At 43.2% G+C, this 24307-nt stretch overlaps 1 long non-coding RNA gene and 6 other non-coding genes across 7 annotated transcripts in view; 1 reads left to right on the top strand and 6 right to left on the bottom strand.

The window, feature by feature from the left end:
* Nucleotides 1-24307, top strand: part of LOC125739764 (uncharacterized) — a 216646-nt gene that overhangs the window by 190284 nt on the left and 2055 nt on the right. The window lies entirely within an intron of this gene.
* Nucleotides 904-975, bottom strand: trnae-uuc (transfer RNA glutamic acid (anticodon UUC)). Its single transcript has one exon. It is a non-coding gene; the product is annotated as a tRNA-Glu (tRNA).
* trnar-acg (transfer RNA arginine (anticodon ACG)) lies at nucleotides 1092-1164 on the bottom strand. The gene has a single exon. It is a non-coding gene; the product is annotated as a tRNA-Arg (tRNA).
* trnae-uuc (transfer RNA glutamic acid (anticodon UUC)) lies at nucleotides 2176-2247 on the bottom strand. The gene has a single exon. It is a non-coding gene; the product is annotated as a tRNA-Glu (tRNA).
* Nucleotides 2364-2436, bottom strand: trnar-acg (transfer RNA arginine (anticodon ACG)). Its single transcript has one exon. It is a non-coding gene; the product is annotated as a tRNA-Arg (tRNA).
* Nucleotides 3446-3517, bottom strand: trnae-uuc (transfer RNA glutamic acid (anticodon UUC)). Its single transcript has one exon. It is a non-coding gene; the product is annotated as a tRNA-Glu (tRNA).
* On the bottom strand, nucleotides 4717-4788 carry trnae-uuc (transfer RNA glutamic acid (anticodon UUC)). Its single transcript has one exon. It is a non-coding gene; the product is annotated as a tRNA-Glu (tRNA).

Raw genomic sequence — 24307 nt, 5'->3', positions numbered from 1 at the left:
CTTAAAAACAGATTCTTCCTCTCAGTATCAAATAATGTCACAAGAAATTTCATCTTTTTAAGTAGCAATAATGCTTATGAGAATTACAGATGGAAAATCAACTAAAAGTAAATGCTACAGTCTGAAAATACGGAATGCTTCCCAAATCTGTCTGTCATCTATGTTCCTTTTTCCAGCCTCCTTTCGGCTTTAGTGCAACAAATGTTTCAGCCCTCTATTGGCCAGTTGAAGAAGTGTTTCAACTAAATGTTTTACAACGGTCTCGACCAATTGGCCAAGCGAGGCGACTGGCCCCGTGTGGTTGGCCAGTGAAACAAGGACCCGCCCGCCCCGCTGATACGCTGGTGTTGCAGCACGGACATTCCCTTCGCATCGGTGACGGTTTTGGCTTCGCATCCAGCATCCTAGACAATGCTCACATTTATGGCCGAAAAACTGCTAAATTTCAGCAAAATCTCTTGTATTTTTGGTGGTTTTTTTTTGGCTGTTTCACCACGGGTAAGATATTTTGTTTTTTGTACAAATTACATTTCGTAACCAACAAAAGTTATTTTATGGTAAAAGTTCATTTTCTCAAGTAATTCATTTCATTTTGTGTGTCTGATCTGAATTGTCAGGGAGAGTGTTTTTCAGGGGTAACCTGGCACGGCACCACAACCTACGACTGGAGGGAATCCGCGCTGAGATTATTCTTTAGCTTGGCTTAAAAATACTAAAAATGTAATAAATATTGTGACACCAAAGTATGGCAAAATCACGTACAAGGTGACAGCTCCACCTGAGTTGTATGTAATGACTGGTCAGTATTTCCAGCAAGATTGTTAGACTTCCCAGGAAAAGCATTTTGCTGCCTTGGCTCAAGGATATGATTAGTTGCAAGGCTGAAGACAACGATAAGTATAATTCCCATACCGGGAGTCGAACCCGGGCCGCCTGGGTGAAAACCAGGAATCCTAACCGCTAGACCATATGGGAGACCATGCAGCCTGCCTCTTGTGAGCTCCCTGTCTGCAGCTAATGCGAGGAAGCCAAGACGTTGGTAGCATGGAGCGGCTAAAGCAGAAGGCATTAGAGTAAAGGAAAGAAATGTCCGAGCCAGCCAGGAGTCGAACCTAGAATCTTCTGATCCGTAGTCAGACGCGTTATCCATTGCGCCACTGGCCCACAGCATGGAAGGACAAACAAGTAACGCAAAGAGAAAAGGATTAAATGCATTTGCATCCAGATCTTTCTTGTGTCGATTTCACACTTCAGATGACTGTCAAGTATTTCTTAAAAACAGATTCTTCCTCTCAGTATCAAATAATGTCACAAGAAATTTCATCTTTTTAAGTAGCAATAATGCTTATGAGAATTACAGATGGAAAATCAACTAAAAGTAAATGCTACAGTCTGAAAATACGGAATGATTCCCAAATCTGTCTGTCATCTATGTTCCTTTTTCCAGCCTCCTTTCGGCTTTAGTGCAACAAATGTTTCAGCCCTCTATTGGCCAGTTGAAGAAGTGTTTCAACTAAATGTTTTACAACGGTCTCGACCAATTGGCCAAGCGAGGCGACTGGCCCCGTGTGGTTGGCCAGTGAAACAAGGACCCGCCCGCCCCGCTGATACGCTGGTGTTGCAGCACGGACATTCCCTTCGCATCGGTGACGGTTTTGGCTTCGCATCCAGCATCCTAGACAATGCTCACATTTATGGCCGAAAAACTGCTAAATTTTAGCAAAATCTCTTGTATTTTTGGTGGGTTTTTTTTGGCTGTTTCACCACGGGTAAGATATTTTGTTTTTTGTACAAATTACATTTCGTAACCAACAAAAGTTATTTTATGGTAAAAGTTCATTTTCTCAAGTAATTCATTTCATTTTGTGTGTCTGATCTGAATTGTCAGGGAGAGTGTTTTTCAGGGGTAACCTGGCACGGCACCACAACCTACGACTGGAGGGAATCCGCGCTGAGATTATTCTTTAGCTTGGCTTAAAAATACTAAAAATGTAATAAATATTGTGACACCAAAGTATGGCAAAATCACGTACAAGGTGACAGCTCCACCTGAGTTGTATGTAATGGCTGGTCAGTATTTCCAGCAAGATAGTTAGACTTCCCAGGAAGAGCATTTTTGCTGCCTTAGCACAAGGACATGATTAGTTGCAAGGCTGAAGACAACGATAAATACAATTCCCACACCGGGAGTCGAACCCGGGCCGCCTAGGTGAAAACCAGGAATCCTAACCGCTAGACCATATGGGACACCATGCAGCCTGCCTCTTGTGAGCTCCCTGTCTGCAGCTGATGCGAGGAAGCCAAGACGTTGGTAGCATGGAGCGGCTAAAGCAGAAGGCATTAGAGTAAAGGAAAGAAATGTCCGAGCCAGCCAGGAGTCGAACCTAGAATCTTCTGATCCGTAGTCAGACGCGTTATCCATTGCGCCACTGGCCCACAGCATGGAAGGACAAACAAGTAACGCAAAGAAAAAAGGATTAAATGCATTTGCATCCAGATCTTTCTTGTGTCGATTTCACACTTCAGATGACCTTCAAGTATTTCTTAAAAACAGATTCTTCCTCTCAGTATCAAATAATGTCACAAGAAATTTCATCTTTTTAAGTAGCAATAATGCTTATGAGAATGACAGATGGAAAATCAACTAAAAGTAAATGCTACAGTCTGAAAATACGGAATGCTTCCCAAATCTGTCTGTCATCTATGTTCCTTTTTCCAGCCTCCTTTCGGCTTTAGTGCAACAAATGTTTCAGCCCTCTATTGGCCAGTTGAAGAAGTGTTTCAACTAAATGTTTTACAACGGTCTCGACCAATTGGCCAAGCGAGGCGACTGGCCCCGTGTGGTTGGCCAGTGAAACAAGGACCCGCCCGCCCCGCTGATACGCTGGTGTTGCAGCACGGACATTCCCTTCGCATCGGTGACGGTTTTGGCTTCGCATCCAGCATCCTAGACAATGCACACATTTATGGCCGAAAAACTGCTAAATTTGAGCAAAATCTCTCGTATTTTTTGTGTTTTCTTTTTGACTGTTTCACCACGGGTAAGATATTTTTTTCTGTACAAATTGCATTTCGTAACAAACAAAAGTTATTTTATGGTAAAAGTTCATTTTCTCAAGTAATTCATTTCATTTTGTGTGTCTGATCTGAATTGTCAGGGACAGTGTTTTTCAGGGGTAACCTGGCACGGCACCACAACCTACGACTGGAGGAAATGGGCGCTGAGATTATTCTTTAGCTTGGCTTAAAAATATTAAAAATGTAATAAATATTGTGACACCAAAGTATGGCAAAATCACATGCAAGGTGACAGCTCCACCTGAGTTGTATGTAATGGCTGGTCAGTATTTCCAGCAAGATTGTTAGACTTCCCAGGAAGAGCATTTTTGCTGCCTTGGCTCAAGGATATGATTAGTTGCAAGGCTGAAGACAACGATAAGTATAATTCCCATACCGGGAGTCGAACCCGGGCCGCCTGGGTGAAAACCAGGAATCCTAACCGCTAGACCATATGGGAGACCATGCAGCCGGCCTCTTGTGAGCTCCCTGTCTGCAGCTGATGCGAGGAAGCCAAGATGTTGGTAGCATGGAGCGGCTAAAGCAGAAGGCATTAGAGTAAAGGAAAGAAATGTCCGAGCCAGCCAGGAGTCGAACCTAGAATCTTCTGATCTGTAGGTAGACGCGTTATCCATTGCGCCACTGGCCCACAGCATGGAAGAACAAACAAGTAACGCAAAGAGAAAAGGATTAAATGCATTTGCATCCAGATCTTTCTTGTGTCGATTTCACACTTCAGATGACCTTCAAGTATTTCTTAAAAACAGATTCTTCCTCTCAGTATCAAATAATGTCACAAGAAATTTCATCTTTTTAAGTAGCAATAATGCTTATGAGAATGACAGATGGAAAATCAACTAAAAGTAAATGCTACAGTCTGAAAATACGGAATGCTTCCCAAATCTGTCTGTCATCTATGTTCCTTTTTCCAGCCTCCTTTCGGCTTTAGTGCAACAAATGTTTCAGCCCCCTATTGGCCAGTTGAAGAAGTGTTTCAACTAAATGTTTTACAACGGTCTCGACCAATTGGCCAAGCGAGGCGACTGGCCCCGTGTGGTTGGCCAGTGAAACAAGGACCCGCCTGCCCCGCTGACGCGCTGGTGTTGCAGCACGGACATTCTCTTCGCATCGGTGACGGTTTTGGCTTCGCATCCAGCATCCTAGACAATGCACACATTTATGGCCGAAAAACTGCTAAATTTGAGCAAAATCTCTCGTATTTTTTGTGTTTTTTTTTTGACTGTTTCACCACGGGTAAGATATTTTTTTTCTGTACAAATTGCATTTCGTAACCAACAAAAGTTATTTTATGGTAAAAGTTCATTTTCTCAAGTAATTCATTTCATTTTGTGTGTCTGATCTGAATTGTCAGGGAGAGTGTTTTTCAGGGGTAACCTGGCACGGCACCACAACCTACGACTGGAGGAAATGGGCGCTGAGATTATTCTTTAGCTTGGCTTAAAAATATTAAAAATGTAATAAATATTGTGACACCAAAGTATGGCAAAATCACATGCAAGGTGACAGCTCCACCTGAGTTGTATGTAATGGCTGGTCAGTATTTCCAGCAAGATTGTTAGACTTCCCAGGAAGAGCCTTTTTGCTGCCTTGGCTCAAGGATATGATTAGTTGCAAGGCTGAAGACAACGATAAGTACAATTCCCATACCGGGAGTCCAACCCGGGCCGCCTGGGTGAAAACCAGGAATCCTAACCGCTAGACCATATGGGAGACCATGCAGCCTGCCTCTTGTGAGCTCCCTGTCTGCAGCTGATGCGAGGAAGCCAAGATGTTGGTAGCATGGAGCGGCTAAAGCAGAAGGCATTAGAGTAAAGGAAAGAAATGTCCGAGCCAGCCAGGAGTCGAACCTAGAATCTTCTGATCTATAGGTAGACGCGTTATCCATTGCGCCACTGGCCCACAGCATGGAAGAACAAACAAGTAACGCAAAGAGAAAAGGATTAAATGCATTTGCATCCAGATCTTTCTTGTGTCGATTTCACACTTCAGATGACTTTCAAGTTTTTCTTAAAAACAGATTCTTCCTCTCAGTATCAAATAATGTCACAAGAAATTTCATCTTTTTAAGTAGCAATAATGCTTATGAGAATTACAGATGGAAAATCAACTAAAAGTAAATGCTACAGTCTGAAAATACGGAATGCTTCCCAAATCTGTCTGTCATCTATGTTCCTTTTTCCAGCCTCCTTTCGGCTTTAGTGCAACAAATGTTTCAGCCCTCTATTGGCCAGTTGAAGAAGTGTTTCAACTAAATGTTTTACAACGGTCTCGACCGATTGGCCAAGCGAGGCGACTGGCCCCGTGTGGTTGGCCAGTGAAACAAGGACCCGCCCGCCCCGCTGACACGCTGGTGTTACAGCACGGACATTCCCTTCGCATCGGTGACGTTTTTGGCTTCGCATCCAGCATCCTAGACAATGCACGCATTTATGGCCGAAAAACTGCTAAATTTGAGCAAAATCTCTCGTATTCTTGGTGTTTTCTTTTTGGCTGTGTGGTAGAAAATTCTTGATTATGCTAATCTGTAATCAATAATGGAATATAGACGATTATGCAAAATGCATTACCTAATCAGTAATTAACAATTGAGTTTATAATGTGTTGTTGATTTACCTATAATGACTGAAACAATATAACCTCACTTGAATCAGTCTGATGTATCAAGCACAATGTACTAATGCAAGCTTGCTTACTGTAAGTAAAGGGATTTCTATTTTCTATGAAGGAACTAACGTTTGCCATAATGTAGCTGCTCAGCAAGGGCCCGGGTCAGCATGACCTGGAAGTGAGATAAAAGTAATTGGGTAATTGGATAAATTTAACTCGACTCAGTATGAAACTGCAGAGGAATTTCTGTGCTGATAAGCAAGCCTCAATAAGCAGAAGTGCCGGGTGTCTACAGACACCTGATCCTTTTCTTTGAACTATCTGATGACGGCATTTTTGGCTATAAGAAATGTATGCACTTGTTCTTCGGGGAGCAGAACACGAGACGCATGATTGCTGAGTGTCTGTTCCCTTTGAGCTCATCCAATAATAAAGTTCTGTCAAACACTTAAACATCGGACTTCGAGAAATTTCTTCCACAGATTTGGGGGCTCGTCCGGGATCGGAGAAAGGGAACAGCCAGAGCGCACGGACGGCGAGGAACGAGGTGTCCTGTTAGAAGGGAGCGGTGAAGCGCTACCGTCAGCCAAGGAGCGAGGAAAAAAGTTACTCGATCCGGCTCAGCATCCCATCCTCGTCGGACGGACGCCTGGACGTCCCAATCCGATCAACGGACCAAAATTAAAGGGAAAAATTGTAAGTTGATTTATTTAATCGCAAGTCGATGTTTAAGTCTATATAGTATCTATATGTGCTGTTTGACAAACTTTGGGAAAAGCGCTAGTGTATTGTGATCCACAGGAGGATCCTCGTATTCACAGGAAGGTGAATACAGGTATTTGCAAGGAAGCAAATACGGGTGTCTGTAGAGACACAGGTCTTTGACAGGGAGGGAGTATGAATAAGGTTGTGTGTGTGGAAACTGTCCCGTCGGGCAGCTAACACGGCTCTGCCGGGGGCAGCCTGGTAGCGGACTGAGTCCTGCCAGGGAAGTGAACCGCGCAGTGATTCGTGTCCTGCCGGAGGAAATTGTATGAATGTGTGAAGCATGTAAATATCCTGGTTGTGATGAATGTGAATGTGCCTAGTGCAAAATATCAGATAAACGAATTAATAAGTGTCCAGAAAATTAGACAGAGATACCGGTGTAAAAAGCGCCGGAGGCCAAGTGGCCGTGCCCAAACTAAATTTGTCTCATTTATGAGGACAGAGACACAAGTCAAAATTTATATTGCTGGAATGTGTATCTGGTGCGCATAATAAAATATTAATTATATTATCCTCCAATCCTGCTAAAAACAAAATATTTGCTTATGCTCTCTAGCGAAGGAGCGCTAGGGCTTTGTGTTTATAATAAATAGCTTGCTCTATCGCAAGGAAGGAATTTGCTTTTGTTTTCTCGCAAGGAAGGAATTTGCTTTTGCTTTCTCGCAAATTCTATTGCAACGAAGAAACTTGCTTCTGCTTTCGCAACGAAGTAAACTGCTTAATTTCCTGAAGTGCATTGTTGAGGGTAACTGGTGAACAGATAGGAAAAGTCATGGGCAGTTCAAATAGCAAAGAAAACAAATGGGCTCCAGATCCTGCGTATGACCCAGAGGGTATGACAAAATTTGAAAAACAAATGAGAAAACGCAGTTGTCGAAAGCCAGGCGAGAAACGTATGTGTCGCGATGTGGTCGAGACTGAGATGGGAGAGAGTTTTAGCAAAGAATGTGCCAAATGGAGTAAAATGGCAAGCGGGCGCTGGCCCGTGGACGGCACGTTCGATCCAACAATAATGCAACATACAAAGCGTGTAATACAAAGCAAAAAGGGATGTTGTGGAAAATATGGGGATATTGATAAGTTTGAAAAGCGGATATATGTGGCTAAATTGAAAGAGTTAGAGAAGGAAAAGGCAAATAATAAGGGACTGCGGGACAAACTGGCCAGGGAGACAGCGGAGTTAAACGCTGAAAGGGCTAAAAATGAGGCTCAGGCCCAATCCCTCAGCATGGTGTTACAGAATACTAAGAAGAAAAAGGAAGAGATACATCTGTACCCTCCTCTGCCGAATGTGCCCCCTCCCCCTGCTTATCATCCTCAGCTAGGAGCAGCTGCAGCAGCACCGGCGTCTGTGGAGGCCACTGCCCCTCCCTCAGAGAAGAAGGAGGAAGATGACACAGTGGGGGGAGCAGGAGCCCTGCCGCTGAGACAGAGCCAGAGACTGCTGCAAAGGGGGGGAGACTCAGCCTCACAGTTGTAGGATCACACATGCACATATCACAAAGCTTAAATTCCAGGTGGCCTGAGACAAGGCCTACCCTGGTACGAGAAGGCACACATCGACCTAGGCCTCAAAAGGGGGGTTCGTGACCCCACACACATAGATAACCAGGGAGGCCAGCACTCCAACTTTTATTGCCCAAAGCTTTAACGACCTACAGATAGCAGAGTGGATCCCCAGGGACAGGGGCCCCTCGACTTGGCCCACAACCCCATCACCCGACATCCTGCCTTGCATACCACTCTCCCAACACCCCACAGAAAGTTTCCTTTAAGTTTGGTTTTTGTATACCCTGTATAGTATGTTGCTTATGTCTCAATATGCAAGTCATGTTTATGTGAGTGTCCTTAGACAGTCTTAGTTTTGTGTGCCACCCTTATAACCATGTTCACAGAGTATCAATTATTTTACCCCTCACACTTAAACACTTGTATAAATTTGAATAAATAAATAGGTATAGCTACCACTGCATATATGTTAAACCAGAATAATCTTGGAAATTGAATAGTCTAACCAGGGATCTTAGTCTGCCCTAACTTTCGAAGATTCTTTTCCTTTGTCTGACAAACCTTCCCCCCCCTTTTTGCTTTGCCACATTCCTCGGCAACCCTTATCTGATCTTTGTATTTCACCATACCTATCCAAGGGTAAGATGTGCTGATGACAAGACAATGTCATATAATGTCTGTATAAAGGGTATACATCTGTTGAAGTGTAACCTATACTGTCTACCATATATACCACATACTGGTGTGAGTAATAGAACATAACATAATAGCATAATATAAGTAATCATTAATTAATCATCACAGATGGGATTTGGTGTGAACCGCTAGGCTGGTATGGCATGTTTGGTATCAAACCGACGGGAAATCACTCCAGTTTCCAAATCTGGTCAATGGTTACCACAAAAGTGGACGTATCAAAAGTTACACCAGCCTAATGAAAATCACCATTACCAGAGAAGTCAGTCTGGTCATAAATCCCAAAAGGACTGATACCGACCCCCTTCCGAAAGCCCGCCAAATGGATGGTCAGCCATTGGCCCAGGACTCGAATTCCTGGTCACTCCTATTCACGAACTTTACACTATAAAACCTGGCACCTCAGAACAAAGCGGGGGAGAGGGAAGAAAAGGAGAGAGAAAGGTGTAGAACATCAGCGGAGCGGAGGAGAGCGGAGCAGAGGAGAGCGGAGGAGAGGAAACAAAGACCATTAGCCCAGGAGAAGAGAAGCCCACAAGCAGGCCTCCAGCCATCAGTTTAGACCCAACTGGACAAAGAACTGAAACTCAGTCCAAGCTTCACCAGGAGAGAGAATCAGAGGGGCTCCACTCCAACAACCGCTGTAAACACCGCGCCTCCCTGAGTGCCATCACCCATCAGCTCATTAGCCTCTGCAACCAACTGCCAAGACCCCCCCTTTCCTGCATCCAAGTAAACCAACTTCCTTTCATTTCTAATAACCTAAACTGTCCTATTCACCTGCTATATTCCTTTAGGTTCATATTTCCACAAACTGTTTGCTTTGCAGAACAGTTTTTCCCTTTTTAGGTTAATCCTTTTAAATCTGGTCATTGCATTTTCATGATTACATCGTTTGTGTCTATTCCGTTATTTCATGTTTATTCTTTGTTAGGTGTAATGTCTGTCTTATGTTAGTTGTAGGAATAAATGCATGTCTTTTAGACAACTTCAGTCTCCGTCATTGAGTGCTCACAATAGTCCCTGCCTCTGTGCGATCTGGCTACTACGCTCTGAAACCTCAAACTCGCCTGAAATATCGCGAGACTCTCTCTCATTGGCCGTGAGGGGAGCTTCGCTACCGACCGTTTACATTACCTGGTGACGCAGCTCGCTGGACGAGCCTACTAACCCAGGTTATTAAGCGATACTGGTTATTAATGAGTACCATTTAAGTCTCACATTAACAGATATCGAGGATTCGCAATTGAGTTTGGAGGAGCCGACCATTCGGCATAACAATTGGTTAATAATCAGCATTAAATAATAATTAATTAAAAGTTAATTAATTTCAAAACATATTGGTGGAGATATTAAAATTTACCTGAGCTAATAATTCCTACACCTCCTTGTCCTTTACGCACTGAAATTCCTTCAGATTCTTTCAATCTTTTAATTATGTTATGCACTGTTGAAGGTAAAATATCCAAATCTCTTCCTGTCGTTCTTTGAGGAACATTGTTTTTAAACATTTCAATAATTTTCCCACGTATTTGTGCTGCTTTTGTACCAAATCATAATTACAATCACCTGTTGACATCACTTGTTTCAAATCACATCATTATTTAACCAATTTACCTCACTACTGGCCCTAAATTGCTCCTGTCCCGACTTTTTTGGAAATGTGTTGCAAGAACCAAAATTGGAATACGTGTTTATTTTGAGAAAAACAATGAAATTCATGAGGAACACATTAAATAATGTGGTGGGGGTAACACAATAAATTCAAGATTTTTATTTGTCATACAAATGTAGTGGTACACTGGCAGTGAAATGAAATTGTCGTTACTCCAGTCGGTGTAATAAACACACTAGTAAAAGGACATCAAAATTAAACAACGTGAATTAACAAAAGAGGTACTGAAACTACAGAAAGATAATAAGAAAATATAACAATAAAAGGTATATAAAAAGTAAAGATGAAAATGTATAAAAAATATGTAGAAATGTTTAAAGTACAGATTGTAGTTATAGCATATTTTAGCTTTTAATCTGTGATGTTAATGATCCTACTGGCCTGGGGGTAGAAGCTTCTCCTCGGCCTCTCAGTCCCGGCCATAAGGCCCCGGGGACTTATGCAGGGCGGTAGTTCTGTCCTGGTGATTCTCTGGGCGCATCGTGTCACCCTCAGCGGGACTCGGCGGCCCTCAGAGCTGGAGCTGCCGTACCAAGCAGTTATGCTCCCGGAGAGCACAGATCCCACATTGCCGCTGTAGAAGGTTTTTTGAGGCACAGAGGAGAGTCTGTATTTCCACAGCTGCCTCACATGATACACTCACTGTCAAGCTTTCAGCACTAAAGTTACAGATTACTGGGTGGCCGAGAGGTCTGTGAAATTTGGAGGGTCAGTAGCTTGCCTGGGAAGCCTTAGCATTCAGCGAAAACTGAACAGAGAGCCCTGTAGCAGGGTTGTCTAATTTGTTTAGCTGGCTGGCATAAGATTTTCAGTTTGAAACAAGTATGCACACAGATTTACATGTACGTAACAGTTTTATTACCTTGTAAATAGTTTGCAGGGTTTTCAAAGTACCCCAGTGCATTTGATATAGCGAATTTTAGGTTTATAATGAAATAATACAGATTTGCCCTAAGATTTAATAAGATTTCTTGCGTGAGCGTGAGAGTCTGAAGGTGTGAGTGTCACACCAGATGGGTGAGAGCTGGCAACCCTGGCTCTGTTCAGTAGCTTCAGAAATTCTTTCGAACTTTCCACACACAGCTGATGGAAATCAATGGACGCAAAGGTTCTCAGTGACCATTTTAGCTTGTTTTTAGACTAAAGGCCTATGATGGATCTTTGGAATGTTGCGGAGATGCGAATGCTGAGGACAGCATACTTTGTGCTGTGAGTGTTATGTTATCCATGTAAACAAAGAGGAAGTACACAGTCCAACCAGATACTATATTGAAATGCTAACAAGTTTTTAAATATTTTTATTCAAGTGACTTTAAGTCTGGATAATGTTTTTAATGGTTGGAAACGTGTGTATTACTGTATAATTAAATAATTAAACTTCTGAAATGGCCGCTCAGCACCCACCACTGAGCTTCACTGGTCAGCCTTGACTGGTTCTGTGCTGGTGGCAAGAGGCTCAGTGCAGGAGGAGGCTGCAAACCTGAAGAGGCACACAACCGTATGGGTGGGGCAGGGGATCAATGGTGTGAGGTAGAGGACCAGGGCAGTGGGATTGCAGTGGCAGAAGGGCAACCGTGTGGTCATCATGGGGTCCTCCAATGGCAGCTTCAGGTAAGTCTCTCTGGTAAACCCCGTTAGACTCCAGTGAAGTGAGTGAGGCTGCAGCGCTACACTGGAGGGGACACATGTGGGCTCAGGGGCCCACGTGACTGTAGCAGAGGAAGGGATCTCTAGCTCATGTGGAGGTACAGGCCCAATGCCAGTAAGGGGTGGGCAGTCAGCTGCAGAGGCTGCAGGGCCAGCGGCCCCACTGTACACATGGACCGCAGGGAATCTCAGCATGTTGTCCAGCACACATGCCGTGCTCCGGGGGAAATTCAGGCCCAGGATGGAGGGATCGAGCATGTCAGCCATCCACATAGTTACTATTCACAACTAAACCCCCCAAGTCAAAAGGGAACAACCCCATCCCTCTTAAAGGGGCCAGGTCACCAGTCATTGTTCTCACCTGCACCAATGTCAGTTCTAGACAGTGTCTGGTCTCACCAGGGTTGCAGTGGAACCTGTATGGACTAGGGCAGTACATGCGACTCACATCACTATGGTGGGTATGTGACAGAAGTCGCCTCTGTGAGTCCAATCCGTAGTCACAACCTCTGCAGCAGGGCCACCTCCCCGGTGTCAACAAGAAAGTTCAGGAAATTAACCTTGTTGGCCCACATCTTCCCGGCTATGCGTGCCCTTGGCGGAACCCTGGGTGGCGGTGAACTTGGGACACTGTCTGAGGACTGAGGGGTGGGGGGGTGCTGCTGCCTGTCAGCCTACAGGCAGTCTGCATCCAGGAAGTAAACCTGGGGGCCTGGGTCCTCCAAGCCCTTTGGCGTTTCCTCACAGCTTGGTTGATTTCTCCCGCCTCGTTCCCCGCCACCTCGGTGCCCACAATTTCTCTCTCCAAAGCCAGTTCCAGGGCCTCATCTAGGGACGCAGAGGGGTTGACTGTATCTGAATGTGAGCTATCTGGGGTTAAGTGTCTAGATAAACTGATCCCTGGCCAGTTCACTCTGTACTGATAGAGCCATGTGAGCAGAGACACGCCTACACAACCCCTTGATATCATTAAGCAGGATGCAGAGAGACTCATTTGACTCAGTCCCTGCGCCTATTGTTTAACTGAGATGGCAGAAGTCCTCACACTGCCCACAGCGATTCTGCAGGGTACGGACCAGTGTCTCATCCAGGGTCTCAAGCAACCAGCAGTGTACACCTCACAAAAACATGTGTGACAACCCTGAGGAATTCTTTTTGGTATAATGGTGCTCCATGGAAAAACAAGTCTAAGCAACAACCAAGTTCAAAAAACAGTGCAAAAGTTATACAATAATCTAGTAATAAATATAAAATCACTATAAATGTTAAATACATGATGTGCAAAGCAGAATAGTCAGATTAAATAGATAAATAAAATGTGTTCCTGTGTGTGCAGGGTCAGTACAGAGATGCATCTAATAAGAAGCGGTGTAAGGCTGAATTAGCTCGGAGACGGACTGGGGACCTATGCCATGTATCGCCTTAGAAAGAAATAAGAAATCTTTAAACTGTATTCTCGGAAATTCTCAAAACTTATCAAGTAGCCAATGCAATGCAGCCAACACAGGGGAAATTTGGTGTCTATATTTTGTTGAGAGCCTGGTAGCACCGTTTTGAACAAGGTGTAGTCAGAATAAAGATGCTTCTGGTAAACCTGGGTACAGAGAACGGCAGTAACCCAATCAGGATAAAAGCAGGAGTAACTCTCCAGGTCTTTGGCTGAAAGGTGTGGTTTAAGCCAGGCTATTGCACTCAGCTGACAGAAACACCCCTTCACAACAGCATTTATTTGTTTATCAAACTCAGTGATGAATCAAAGATAACACCAAGATTTTTAGTATGTGACTGGAAGTTTTCTGAATGAGGCCCTAATTGTTCTCTGAGTTCATGAACAGTGACCAAAACTCATTACCTCTATCTTGTTTTCATTAATCTGGACGAAAGTCATTACTGTCCTGTTCTTAATATCCTCCAGACAGTTAGAAAGGGCCACCAGAGAGCAGCAGTCACCAGGTTTTAATGGCAAATAGAGCAGCGTATCACCAGCATAGCAATGATATTTTACATAATAACATTCACAAATAGAGCCCAAAGGAAGCATGTATAGAGGCAATAGGAGAGGGCCTGTATCACAGGACTGGATATGTTTACAAGTAAGGCCATAGTACTGAAGGGGTGTGGCCATCCCACACAGTGACAAGCCCATTCATTCACCTCATCTAGGCCTTTTACTAGGGATTTAAGGTCCTGGTTTTCCTCTCAGACCCTAGAACACACTGCCAGGCTCAGATTCCCGATCCCACATCCTGCTGAAGCCCTTCCCAAGATCAGACACTAGTTTTGTTTTCCTTGTTCTTATAGTAAAATGATGGTCTTTGACTTTTATACATCATCACTGTTCTGTTAATAAGAACATAAGAACATGAGAACTATACAAACGAGAGGAGGCCATTCGGCCCATCAAGCTTGCTTGGGGAGAACTAAACTAATAGCTCAGAGTCGTTAAAATCTTATCTAGCTCTGATTTAAAGGAACCCAAGGATTCAGCTTGCACTACATTATCAGGAAGGCTATTCCATACTCTGACTACACGCTGTGTCAAGAAGTGCTTCCTTAAATCCAGCTTGAAATGTTCTCCCGCTAATTTCCACCTATGGCCACGAGTTCGTGTATTTAAACTAATGCTGAAGTAACTATTTGGTTGAACAGCATCCAAACCTGTTAGAATCTTACATACCTGGATCATGTCCCCCCTCAGTCTCCTTTGCTGGAGACTGAACAGATTTAGCTCAAGTAACCGTAACTCGTATGACATTCCTCTAAGACCAGGAATCATTTTTGTGGCCCTACGCTGCACCTTTTCTAAGGCCACAATGTCCTTTTTAAGATATGGTGACCAAACCTGCACACAATATTCAAGGTGAGGTCTCACCAAGGAATTGTATAATCTTAGCATTACCTCCCTTGACTTAAACTCCACACACCTGGAGATATACCCCAACATCCTATTGGCCTTTTTTATTGCTTCCCCACACTGGCGAGAGTGGGACATGGAAGCATCAACATACACACCAAGGTCTTTCTCATGATCAGCTACCTTTATTTCAATGACACCCATGAAATACCTGTACTTTATATTTCTGCTCCCTAGATGGAGTACCTTACATTTATCTGCCAGGTATCCGCCCAGTCACTAATTAAATCAAGATCCCGCTGTAGCTGCTGAGCCACTAATTCAGTATCTGCTACACCACCCATCTTGCTGTCATCTGCAAACACCGTGGACGTTCTGCTTCTAAGCTTATTGGCGACTTCTATAAATTTATCCTGCAGAACAGCCCTTCTACCCTTGCCTATGTCGTTGGTGCCAACATGCACCACGACAACTGGATCCACCCCAGCTGGGGCCAAAAGCTTATCCACACGATCTGGAAGGTCTCCTACCTGGGCACCAGGCAGGCAAGACACCGTACGGGACCCTCTATCACGCATGCACACATAACTGTCTACTCCCCTAATAATGGAATCCCCCACTACCACAACCTCCCTCTTCCTGGGGGGAGGGGTCCTCAGTGCCCAAGGGCCCACCTGCCTCCCCAGTCCGTTCCGGCTCTAAAGCTGGAAGAACCTGAAACCTGTTCGACACAGTCACCTCAGGTGATGCCGCCTCTGCAACGTGTGTACGCCCTTTCCTGCGTCTACGACCTACGGTCACCCAGCTCTCTCGACCTCTCTGCTCTTCATTCTCCTCCCTCCCCGCTAGTGGCGTACACACCTTCTCCCTAAAAGGCGTATTAACTTGCTCCTCTAACTCACTGTTGCATTGGATGAGAGCCAGTTGCTCCTCAAGGCCGCGAACCTTGACCATGAGCGAGTCCACTAGCTTACATCGCTCGCAAATGAAGTCCGACTGGACACTAACGTCCAGAAGGGCAAACATGTTGCAAACGCAACACTGAGCCGGCCCCATAATGAACTAACTCACTATGACCCCCTACGCCCAGCCCAGTAAATTTATATAGCGAATTTAACTTTAAAGATTAATTAGCGTAACGTTAAATGCAATAAAGTGCCGAGTACACTAAAATAAGTTACTTGGGTTGAAACGGAACTTAATTATTATTTTTATTTAAAATTTTAAATCTGATACATTTACTACTACTTACCAAAAGAACTTCTGCCTGAACCAAGTATGAACTAAAAACAAAACGAAATCGAAGTTGAAGTTGCTCTTGGGAGCAACTACTGCAGACTGTAGCCAATGAGATGCACAGTATGTAACATGTCACTGAGTCAAAAAGGAAGGACCTTAACACAAACACTGATGGAAAAAATGTTTTAATATTTTAAAAATCTGCATTTTAATTTAATTCAATATGATAAACGAGACTTGGAAGAAGTAACAGTGTCAGCTAAATCGGGCGACTTCATGAGGTTAAATATGATAAGCAATATGTTAAAAAATGTCAGTTTATTGGCCAAACATTTACATACAGTATGTATGTTGTAATGGGCTGATATTCATAAACATTTCATTGCTGTGCAAATCGTTGAGTGTTTTACCTGTGTGTTGAAGTCCTCCAGGGCTGTCAATGGACAAACAGGAGGTGACGGGTGTGGATGGAGACAGTGTCAGTGTTACTATGGAAACAACAAAAGACAAAGGATGTGGTGTAAGATTGGGGGCTCCTGTGCATCAGAGAGATCAGTGAGTTTGCATGGGAGGCCTGTCCTGATCTGGGATGACACAGAAAATAAAACCTTCATTGTGACAATGAGTGGGCTGGAGAGGAAGGACACTGGCTGGTATTGGTGTGCTGCTGGAATCCTGCAGATTCCAGTTCATATTACTGTTAAACATAAGTAATTGATTTAAATCTGCCTGTGAATTATTTATGCTTGAATATAAATAGATACATACTAATCAACCCAGCAGTTTCACTCATGAAGGGGTTTGTGCTTCTTTGTGGGGATAATCCCCTATTTATTAGCAGTTGTGAAACAGAGTTATTTATTGGGATTATTGTTTCAATGATAGTGGCACGGTGGTCCAGTAGGCGGCGCTGTTGCTTCACGCCTCCATGTTTAGGGGTTTGAATCTGGCTTCTGCTCTGTCTGTGTGGAGTTTGCATGTTCTCCACATGCTGTGTGGGTTTCCTCCAACAATCCAAAAACGCACAGTCAGGCTAATTGGTGTCTTTAATATTGAATGTGTGTCTTCTAGTTTATGATCAGTCTGTAATATGACAAAAATCACAGCATTTTCCACAGACATACAGCCAGTCACTTGTTATGTATACAAATCCAGACAAATCCATGTAGCTTGCAACATAATTCAGGCATTTTTTCATCTTTGTGAGGATGAATTGTTACTAATGGTGTGCAGACTGACTAACATGTCTGTAGGTGGTTTTTCATTGCAGCGTAGGCCAGTGTTACAGTTGTACTCTGTAATATCTGTTCCAGTGCTGCATCCATCCATTGTCTGAAACTGCTTGTCTAACTCAGGGTCCCTATGGGCGCAAGGCAGGGAATGTCCCATGACAGGGTGCCAACCCATTGCAGGACACGCTCACACTCCATTCCCTCGCACAAGCACACCTACCGACAATTTGACAACTCCAATTAGCCTCAGCATGTTTTTGGACTGTGGGGGGAAATCAGAGTCCCTGGAGGAAACCCCACAATGACACAGTGGGAGCATGCAAACTCCATACACACGGAACTCCAGCGAAGACTTGAGTACACGTGCCAGAGTGAGGCGACAGTGCAAACCACTGCACCACCATGCCACCCTGATACAATAGATACATTAAAATATGTTAATAAAATCATTTATCTCACCTGTTCACTATCAGTGCCCTGGGATGTGAACACTAATTCATTGTTGTCCATCTAATCATTTTCTCTGTAGAATATCTTTCATAATTTATATTTCAGTTTCAAGGGTGACCTTTTCTTAGTCTTTGTTGACTAACACAACACTGCTCTTTATTAACTATCCTTTCTCCTGTTTCCACTGCTCTCATTTTCTCTGCACATGATGAAGAAGGAGGGGATAATGAAAAACTGAGGTAAGCATTCAGCAGCATTTACAGTAGTGTGGGGGTCCAGCTAGCAGCATTTACCTGATCACACAGTAATGGGAAACTGTCATTTTAATTTTAAGGGAAAAAATATTTTTTATTTTATTTTCTTATATTTATTTTCTATAAACTTGCGATCCCATCCCATCCAGGGTGAGCCCTTGCCTTGTGCCCTGTGCTGCTGGGGAATGAGTGCAGGCCTGTTTTTACAAAATAGTGTAACATGTTGTGTGATAATCTCTAGCTATTTTCATGCTCTTTGTTAATGTCTCCTGTTCCTCCCATGTGTCCTGTGTAATAGTACAGATGTGGCTGTACCGTGTTTCTATAAAGCATGTAAGACTTTACTGTTCACATCCACCCTCTTATTCAGCTCTTTGGTCTAGCTGGCTCTGTATGTAGGACTGAGCTGATCGGTGCTGCTGTCGATTATCAAGGTGGTTTTACTTCAGTCAGAATAGATTCACTGTTTTGTTCTTCAGGTTTAAATGTGATATGTGTGACTGACAGACACACTGGTGTATTATATGTCTCACAGGTGGAAGCAGGTTCTGGATGCTGTACTGAAAGCTAGGACTGGTGTGTTTTACCTGATTTGCACCATCATCACCATTCAGCTGCACTGGACCTCCTGTAGAAAGCGGGAACCAGTCAGAGAGAAGCAGAGGGTCTCCCTGGGTCAGAGGAAGCTGGCAGAGGAGATGACCTTCGTGGAGCAGAATGAGTCAGACGAGCTGTAAAATAAACGGTTATGCTAACTGCAGTGAGGCCTCTCTCACTCGGCCCTGCTCAGTCTGTACAGTCATAGCATGAGAGTCAGTTAAACAGAGGGGATGATTATCTGCTGGCAACCTGTACAACCACGTATTGGCCACTTATTCACAAGTGCTTTGCTGCCACCTGCTGGTTAATGTTTAATAATCGTTATCTTGTGAAGGTAAGACTGGTTTTTATTAAATTGTCTCTTGATTCTGAAAAAATATGGTACTATGCAAAAGTCTTGGGCCATCAAAGAAAACGTTTAATGCTATTTAATTGGGTTGTGTATATTTGCTCAGAACAAAAACACAATTATCATTAAAATATATGCAAATTAAAAGTGACACAATAAAAACTAACAAGAATTTCTTCTTTTCTCCATAAAGTTACTGATGCCTTGTTGGATCGCTAGATGAACCACGCTTTGGATCCTAAACCTCTCCTCAGGGGCACCCCAGCCATTCCATGTATTTGTTAAATTCCGCCACCAGCTTACTTAATTAATTAATTTAATTAAACAAATGTTAATGATGCATTGATTAGCCATAGGAGTTGTGTTAATGGTCAAGTCAAAAATATATGGGTCTATTGGATGGTTGGTGCAAATGTTTTACTAACTTTAGAAGAGATTTTGAAATGACTGGGCTGCCACACTTTGACGGACAAAATATTATAATTCTAGACCAAGATAAAGATCATTTGAACATAATTTTCTTCGACAGCCCAAGACTTTTGTACAGTTTTGTATGTGTCTTTTATACTGGTCATTACTTGTTTAAATACATGATTAATAAATTGATACTTTACAAAACATTTAATATTTTTCTGAAATTGGTAATTATTAAAAACGAATTTCACAAACTTAAATGGTTTGGCTGCGATGGGCTGGCCCCCCATCCAGGGTTGTTCCCGTGCCCATTGCTTCCGGGATAGGCTCCGGACCACCCGCGACCCAGTAGGATAAGCGGTTTGGAAAATGGATGGATGGATAGACCTGAACTATCCACTGCTGCACTGACCCCCACCTTCTTCTTTTTTTTTCCCTTTGTCCTGTCCGGCAGCTTTAGCAGAATCATGGTCTGAATGCACTGCTGTGCCAAACATGTTTGCTTTACCATGAGGGGCTCTATAAACTCTGTATAGGCCTCTCATGTTGATCGATTTCATTTTTTAAATTTTATTTATTTATTTCATTTTTAACCCGTGAAGTATTGCAGTCGGTGAGCTGGCTGAAGATGATGGACAGATTAGGAGGGAAAAAAAGAAGGAAAAATGTGATGGTCCACTTTACTCTGGCCTTGAGCCACATTAGAAATTTATTTCTGATATATTTAACTTAATCCTCATTTTTCTTTTGCCCATGAGCACGAAACAGCTAAATAATTAGCATGATGCAGAAGTTATTCTCAGACAGGCACTTAATCTAAAAAGCAGAAATGTCATCATACACGATGTGAGGGTGAGACTGCAGATACACTGTGTGCTGCATACAGATGGTCTGACCTCAGGCCTTTGTGTCAGTTGTTATTATGTTTGATTTGTGATTCTCACCTGGAGGCCCATCAGCGGATGAAGAGGAGCATCAGAGGAGCCTTATGTGTGTCTCACTGACCTCAGATCTGCGCAGACTGGCACTTACTTCCTGATTCTCCATAACTTTACTGTTTCTCTGTCTTTATCTGTTACTCAGGAGTCCTGAAGTCCAATGAAAAATCCGCTTTCTCCTATCTACTTGGCTGATACAGGTTCTGCTCACTTCTGCTTGGGTTGCATGGATCACCAGCCACTTGTCACCAACTAACAGACCACAGCCTACCTGACCAATGTCGTAACTGGTGCACCTAGGTATAAAATTTAGTCTCACTGTCTCCAAAAAAGGTCACTGTCTGGAACCCCATGGAACCACATTTTTGATTCCTTAGGCAATTTTTACACTATGTGACAAACAAAAACAACACACAAGTTTGTCTCAACACAGGCTCCATAGTCAAGAAAGCACAGCAGCACCTCTACTTTCAGCTGAAGCTGAGAAAAGTCCATCTCCCATCCTCACAACATTTTACTGGGGAACTACTGAGAGCATCCTGAGCAGCTGCATCACGGTCTGATTTGGGAACTGCCTCGCCTCAGATCATAAGACCAGCGGATAGTGAGGATAGCTGAGAAGATTATTAGAGTCTCTCTCCCCTCCATCATGGACATTCACATCACACGCTCCATCCGCAAAGCCACCAACATTGTGGATGACCGCACCCACCCCTCACATAATCTTTTCACTCTGGCATCTGGAAAAGCATTCAGGCCTCCACAACCAGACTCAGAAACATGGCGCCTGACTACTGAACTCTCAGGGACTGATCTGATACCACACACAACACACACACACACACACACACACACACACACACACACAGCTGTGTAATTATATCTTCGTGGGGACTCTCCATTCATTTCTATGGGGAAAACTGTAATCCCAACATGACAACTTTAACCCCTACCAACCCCTAACCTTAACCATATGTAACCAAACCAAATACAAGACTTTTGGCATTTTTAGTTTTTTGACTGTATTTACAGATCTTTGTGAGTACCTGAAAATGCCCCCCAAAACATCAAAATAACAGGTTTTTCTCACATTGTGGGGGACATTTGGTCCCCACAATGTAATATACACCTACTCCACACACACACACACAGATTAGGTATTTGAATCTTTGTGGGGATTCTCCATTCATTTGTATGGGCGTAACCCCAATCCTAACTATGGCAACCTTAAACATTGCAGTAGTTACCAAGCAGTAACAGTAAGCAACCAAACAAAATGCAAGACTTTTTGAATAATTCATTTGACTGCATTCACAGAATTTAATAAAATTCAGTATCTTCTTACTTTCGGGACCAAAAACATGTCCCTACAAAGTCAAAATAACATGTTTTTATAGCACTATGTACATAACCACCCACCCAAACGCGCGCACACACACACAAACAAGCCTACCTACAGTATACCCTCCATAGATTCCTGAATGAAATATCTGTAAAGCAGTTATTATGGCATGGCGTTGGGTTTGAACATGCAGTTTTTAAGAATATTGCGCTAATTCTAAACGAAAGACTGCACTAATTCTAAAATGGCTATATAAGAACTTTATTTACCATTAAATGAATTATAAATCAAACCAAAATTTAGTCTCTCAAAAAACTTGTATATGACATATCTTTGTTCACATTATGAGAAATTAAAAACACCAGGACACAGAATGTGAATAACAAGAACTATAGTGTTCTTTCTCAAAAGCGGACCAACCAACGTGGCTGAAATGCTAATTGCGTTCACCAGCTATAGAAAAAACAACAGCGGTACACCCCAAACATCGCGGGATTACGCATTACCGTAATACTGCGTAGCAAAGACATAATGTCATAAATAAATGACAGTCAGAATTTATAGACAGAACGGCGTGGTTTCCCATTGACAAGTAGATACATGGTTTACGGGCTTGAAGGCGGTTAGATCAACAAATCCAATCACGCCCAGCCAGAACAAGCACGAGCTAAACATACTACTTTTGATTGGTTCACCTTCAAATTCGTCCCGCCCTGACAATTAATTCTCGTTTTCATTCGTTGAAAATGGCGTCAGTACATATCTTCATCCATTCGACCAATGAAAAATTTCGCTGGTTTCCATAGAAACTTAATCAGTGCAGGTTGAACATAAACTTTCTGACAGAGCGTTGGCACAGAGGTGAGAAGCACCTCTTCGTATGTTTCTTGCTATTTCTTCAGATTATGTTTTGTTAGCATAGTTAATTTTATATTTCATTTTATGTCGTGATACAGTTCATGCAAATATTGCCGCAAAATATAATTGAAATATATTTAAAATTAGTAGCTTAAACTGTAGATGCTGTGGCCATTTTTCGTAATGTGATTGTTTATATTTAAATTGTAAGAGAAAATAATTGTGTTAAACTTAAAAACAATAAGACTTATGGTTGATATGATTGGTTTTACTCATCCGGTCTGTCGTAATGCGTTTCATCTGAAGATGTTATTCTGAAAAGAGCCCCTATACGTTTACTTTTTAAATGTCCCATGTTGTTGAAGTAAGATTAACCGTTTGCTGGGTTCATTACCATGGCGATGTTATAACGTACCGAAGCAGCGTCCTGATTTCGCCAGCGTTACTGTATAGGTTGTGAAACAGTTTTAGCAATTTGGCCGCTTCTATCGGAGTAGCCTCGATGCCACGAGCAGCTAATGAAGGCTCCATCCCTTTCCATAGGCATTCTTGGTGAATAGCATTTAGCAAATGTCTGGAGTACGTTGAAAATACACAGTGTCTAGTTTGGCTTTGAGAGTATCACAGATGGCTAGTTAATTATGTTAACCAGAATGAAAATTCCGAAAGCTGTTTCCTGGACCAACGACCAGCACTGGCAAGCCTGGGACCTGTGGGACGAGGTGATCGACTGGGGAGAGAGGAAAGGTTTGGAGGAGTGCTCACCAGCGACACCCCCACTGTCCAGGCTGGGGAGGTTATGGGGGGACTGGGAGGTGTGACTGACTGGTGTAAGGGAGGGGAGGGTGTGAGAGTGATAGGCAATGCTGGCATTGTCTCTGAGACTCTTCAGGAAAATTACGGCCTGACATCTGAAGAGTGGGAAATTTATAAGACGTATTACCTTCACAAAAAGAAGAAGGTGAGGAAGAATAGGACCAGTCAGGGGGTAGGTGAGGTAAAGGGTGAGGTTAGTGGGGAAAGGGTGGAGGTGGCAGAGAGGGAAAGACATGTGGGTAAGATCTCCGGTGTACAGGTGGAGGGTGCAGACCAGAATGTAGGCATTAATAAAATGCAAAATGTAAGCAATGGGAAGCAAGGAGGGGTGTGGGTAAATGTGAAGGTGGTTAAGGTGGAGGGGGGGAATATTACCCTAAAGGCAGAGGATACGAAAGGAAATGTGAAGGTGGAGGCTTTGCAAGTCCGAGTGTGTGAGTTTGGGCTTGCAGAAGTAATTTCTGGGGATGTAAATTTTGAGATTGTGGGGGTAGAAGTAGGGGAGGTAATTATTGAGGGTGTGGACATGGTGAGAGATGTAACCATATTGGAAATAATAGTAAGTGATGTACTAGTTGATATTATAAATAGAGAAAGAGGTAATGAGGAAACTGGCGGTGTAGAGATAGATGTGGGTCAGGTAGAGATAGAAGATGTAGAAGTGGTGGAAAATTAATATTAAAGTTGAGCTTGTAGAGCTCTTGACACAGAGAAGAGCCAAAATACAAGGAAGATGAAGTTGTGGTTCTTCTGCTGCTATTTGGGGAACATTAAATGTTTGAAACAGTATCAAAGATAATGAATTAAGTGTGATAAATTTTGAGATGTATAGTGGAATGTTTATTAATAATTGTTAATGTGGCGCCCCTGAACCCCCTCGGTTGGCCGCCCCTGCCGGTTGTGTGGGGTCGGGGATGAGGACTAATCGGGGCCAGTCGGGGATCTGGCCCCGGTGCCGGGGGGGGCCCACTCCTGCACGCC

This window comes from Brienomyrus brachyistius, chromosome 4 (assembly GCF_023856365.1).
Source record: "Brienomyrus brachyistius isolate T26 chromosome 4, BBRACH_0.4, whole genome shotgun sequence".
NCBI lineage: Eukaryota > Metazoa > Chordata > Actinopteri > Osteoglossiformes > Mormyridae > Brienomyrus > Brienomyrus brachyistius.
The sequence above is the reverse complement of the archived record's forward strand: the minus strand, read 5'-3'. Positions and strand labels throughout refer to the sequence as shown.